The sequence below is a fragment of the Palaemon carinicauda genome, chromosome 2 (genome assembly GCF_036898095.1).
Source record: "Palaemon carinicauda isolate YSFRI2023 chromosome 2, ASM3689809v2, whole genome shotgun sequence".
NCBI classification, from domain to species: Eukaryota; Metazoa; Arthropoda; class Malacostraca; order Decapoda; family Palaemonidae; genus Palaemon; species Palaemon carinicauda.
Genome location: NC_090726.1, coordinates 55,891,760 through 55,896,759, shown reverse-complemented (window position 1 = coordinate 55,896,759; position 5,000 = coordinate 55,891,760).

Sequence of the window (5,000 nt, the reverse complement as noted above, 5' to 3'; positions counted from 1 at the left end):
TGAAAATATATGATATTTTGAATATTTTGAAATAATTAAAGATAAAATTGTGAGATATGAAAACTACTTGCTTGTCTAGCCATTGTCCAATCAAGACTTATGTTTATAGAAATATTAACACATACACACACACACACACAAACATATATATATATATATATATATATGTATATATATATATATATATATTTATATATATTTATATATTTATATTTATTTATATATAATTATATATATATATATATATATGTATATATATATATATATATATATATATATTTATATATATATGTATATTTATATATTTATAATAATATATAAATATCTATATATTTACATATATATATATATATATATATATAGATAGATAGATAGATAGATAGAAAAAAAAAATATATATATATATATAGATAGATAGATAAATATATATATATATATATATATATACATATAGATATATATATATATATATATATAAATTATTATACAGTATAAATACACACACACACACACATATATATATATATATATATATGGTGTTTTGTATATGTTGGAATATATAAACGTAAAAACTCTGTGTTATAAGAACTACTTTTCGGTCTATCTAATGCTTAATTAAAGGTTATGTAAATAGAAAGTTAAACACATTTTAAATATATATATATGTATATATATATATATATAGATACACACACACACATATATATATATATATATATACAAATATATATATATATATATATATACATATACATATATATATATATATATATATAGATATATATATGCACACATATATATATACATATATATATATATATATATTACATATGTGTGTGTGTGTGTTTGTGTATTGTAGCAACGGAAGGATTAATGAAAAGACTTGAACGTAGGTAGTACTTTTGTTCATTAGGGACATCAACAAACAAAACAATAAGAATAATTTTTCTTTCTTTCTTTATTTTTTTTTTAGATTGCATATTCCATTTGGCATCGTACGGGCTTTTTCACACTTGCAACCTGTAGGTTTTTTTTTTATAGGGGGGAGGGGGGGTTGTAGTGTGTGATTTAGGTTGTGGGATGATTCTTTGTTTATTTCATGGGTGCCCCTGGCTCTTTTTGGAAAAGGAAGATGGTGACGAAGGTGAGGAGGCATCCTCCCTAAGAGAGCCCACTGGCTCTCTTCGTTTAGTTGAAGAGAAAGAGGTACAGCAGTAAGTCCCGATGAGTAGAAGAGCTCGGGAAGGAGTTGGGAAATATTCAGTTAGATATATTGGTATAGTAGAAGTAAAAAACTTCTTCAGTAGCTTAATCTTAAGTTATGGGAATTGGCAATAGTATGAAGTTTCTACAGAGTGGGATAGAGCTCAACAAGAGAATTTGGTTAGCGAATGCGAGTAGTAGAGAAAGGGTGGAATAAACATCCTGTATCTGAAAATACTAGAACGTGAATAGAAATATCATTTTACGTATCGTTGTGATCATTGAGTTGTCTCTCTGCTGCTTTGGTGAGAGGGATTCCTGAACTTAAATAGATATAAGAGAGACTGCAAGTTGAAGGAGAGCTAAAAAGAGATTAAGGGGTTGCTGAGATTTCAAACTAGTACTGTTACTACATTATCTGGGGGGGGGGGGAGGGTAGCTGTGGAAAAAGGCTGAAAATGTATCAACATTGCCCATTATGTGTATAACAATTGCTGTCGCAGGTACAGGATTATTAGGGTAGAAATTCCTGTGTGAGTAGGCTTATATCTTGACAGTGCAATAGGTAGTGTTGCAGTTTTGTGGCTTACTCGCTTGCAGTACCTGCACGGTCTTTCATGCCTGTTATTATTATTATTATTATTATTATTATTATTATTATTAAATGCTAAGCTACAACTCTAGTTGGAAAAGCAAGATGCTATAAGCCCAGGGGGCCCAACAGGGAAAATAGCCCAGTGAGGAGAGTAAATAAGGAAAAATTAAATATTTTAAGAATAGTAACCTTACAATAAGTGTTTCCTATATAAACTATAAAATCTTAACAAAACAAGAGGAACAGAAACTAGATAGAACTGTCTGCCCGAGTGTACCCTCAAGCAAGAGAACTCTAACCCAAGACAGTGGAAGACCGTGGTACAGAGGCAATGGCACTACCCAAGACTAGAGAACAATGCTTTGATTTTGGAGTGTCTTTCTCCTAGAAGAGCTGCTTACCATAGCTAAAGAATCTATTCTACCCTAATCATGAGGAAAGTGGCCGCTGAACAATTACATTGCAGTAATTAACCCCTTGGGTGAAAAAGAATTGTTGTGCTGAAGGGCCCTTGCCATTGTCCATGATGATTTGCCAGTTGCACAAATACACCGGACGCAGTCTGCAAATGATAACTACAACTTGACGAGGCATTTCTCTTGTACGTAGATATGGTACTAGATTTCTTGCTTCGATGTATCATTTTGCTGATCTTGATCCATCAAGGAAGGCTCGCCTACTTCTCTAGTCTTTTGGATGTTGCAAAAGTCTGCCATTTGATTTATGGTGGTTTTCAGTGAAAGTTGAAGTGTGATGATGATTGTGTGGCATATTAGGGCAGATTTGGCTAGGTGATTGGCCTCGTCATTGCCAGTGATCTCAGTGTGACACGGGATCCTATTGAAGAGTATTTGTCCGTTCTTGCTTTGGAGAGCTAAGGCTAAGGACTCTATTGCTGTGATAAGGTAGACATTTTCAGTAGGTTCTTTGTTTCTGAGAGCCAGAATGGGTCCTCTTGAATCTGTATGAATTGTTGTGTTTCCTTCATGTAGACTAACAGAGTGTTCTAGGGCTTTGGCAATTGCCAGTAGCTCGGTTTGTAGCATTAACACGTACTTTAAAAGCCTCCATTTTTTTTTCTGTAGCCTGATGGAGAGACAACTGCAGCTGCTGCTGCAAGAATATCATGGTCAAGTGATCCATCCGTATAGTTGATGTTGGGAGCTGAGGTGTTGCTGATTGCATTTCTAGCTGCTTCTGTGAGTTGCTCAGGTGTGCAGAGAGCATTGCTTTCTGCAGAGAGGATGGTGAAGTTGTACTGGATGGGGTTCGGAGACTACGGGGCAGGAGTGCTGGAGCCATGGTACTTTTGTTACCCCTTGGTCTTATGGGCTTCATTTTGCATTCGCGTTATTATGAGTGTATCTAGGAGTCTCCTTGTGTGTGAATTTGGCGGGTCGATCTCTTCCCCCAGAGGGAGAAGTCTTTAAAGTTTATTCAGAGGACAGTCTCTGTCTGCTTTGATTGACTTGAATATGATACTGCAGTTTCTGAGGTCAATTCTAGCTGAAAGGGAAATTAGGTTAGTGTCGGCTCTTAACAAGCAGAGTCTGGTCCACAGTGGAGATCCGTTGATGAGTTTCATGGCTTTGTTTTGTATCACTTCTAAGGATTCTTTTTGAGTTTCAGTTAGTGAGGTGAGCGTAGGTGCTGCATAGTCGATGTGAGATTTAATTGCTTGAACGTAAAACAGTCTTAGGATGCTGTTTGATACACTTTGTTTGAGGGAGATCAATTCGTTTATTGGCTGAGAGGTGAGTTTTTGTTTTCCTCTCTGAGGTGGGCTACTCCGTTGGCCGGTAATAGAGTTTTTGCTGATGATTACTCTTAGATACATGAATTAATTCACCCATTCTATGGGCTCACCCATCAGATTAATATTTTGAGGGTTTTTTGGGTGTTTTAATGCTATGGCTTTGGTCTTAATGGTGTTGATCTATAGGCCAAGGTCTTTGTATTCACCCTGGATTATGGCCAGTGCCTTTGGGGTGTTTTTTTCGTGTGTGCTTTATGTGGGCAGGTGATACATATGTCATCAGCATATATGAAGATTTCCACTCCGTTTGGGAGGTCTAGAGTGGCTATATTCTCCATAAGTAGTTTAAACAGCTATGGGCTTAGTATGCCCCCTTGTGACGTTCCATTTCTAGCGGGATGAATTCTAAGGTTTTTCCTTGAAAGGTGACTGGCTTCACGGTTCTGCATGTAGTTCAGAGTCAAGGCAAGTAAATGTCCTTTAACTCTTTTTTTCAACAGGTGTGAAGAGGATGGCTGGGGAGCTGGCTAGCTCAAATGCTTTCTCAAGATCGAGAAAAATTACAAATACATTTCTGTCGTTGATTGTTGTGAGAGTGTCAGTTATACATTCTTGAGTGCCAATGCCTTTCCTGTAGGCATACAGGTGGTGATATAGTGGACCTATTTTCCCATTGAAGTCTGTTGAGTACCATTTGTTCAGCTACTTTCTCGGTGCAGTTGATTAAAGCTATGGATCGGTAGTTGTTTAGTTCTTAGTGTTTTGTGATGGGTTTTGTGTCCCGTTGGTTCCGCGTTATTAGCCGTAGTCTTTCGGTGTGTGTTCTGTGGATTATGTGAAACTACAGCAACTTTTTGGGGCTTCTCACGTTCCTTAGCATACTGTATGAGATTAAGTCGGCTCCAGGGGCAGTGTCCTTTCTCTCTTTTGCAAGAGCCGTGTTGATATCTTCCATGGTGTAAGAATTGTTGGTGTCATCTCTCACGTTGCAATGGGCTTCTATAATGTTATTCCCTGTATGGGAGCAGTGTTCTCTGCTTATTTATGGTTCGAAGAGGAAGATTTGCGCTTTTGGCTTGGTCAGCAAAGTTTTTTGCAATTATGTTTGCTTCTGTCATTGGGTCTGGGTGGGTGACTTTTTGGTGTACTATATTTCCCAGATATCTTGTTGAACTAGCCCCATATCTTTGGTAGAGATGTGTTGAAGTGGATTTCATTGCACCATGAGTACCATTTATCGACATTCACTTCCAGTGTTATGTGTAAAGAATGTTTGGTAATTACAACAAGTAGATCATGAAGTTCATCAGTTCTGTATCTTCTGAAGAGCTTTTTGGTTTGTTTGATTCTTGCATTCACTTTCTTGATATGGCTGTTGTAGTACCAGGCATCCGCAGGCTTTGTTCCAGAATGCTTTTTCTGAGGCATGTTTATACCCGCAGCAGC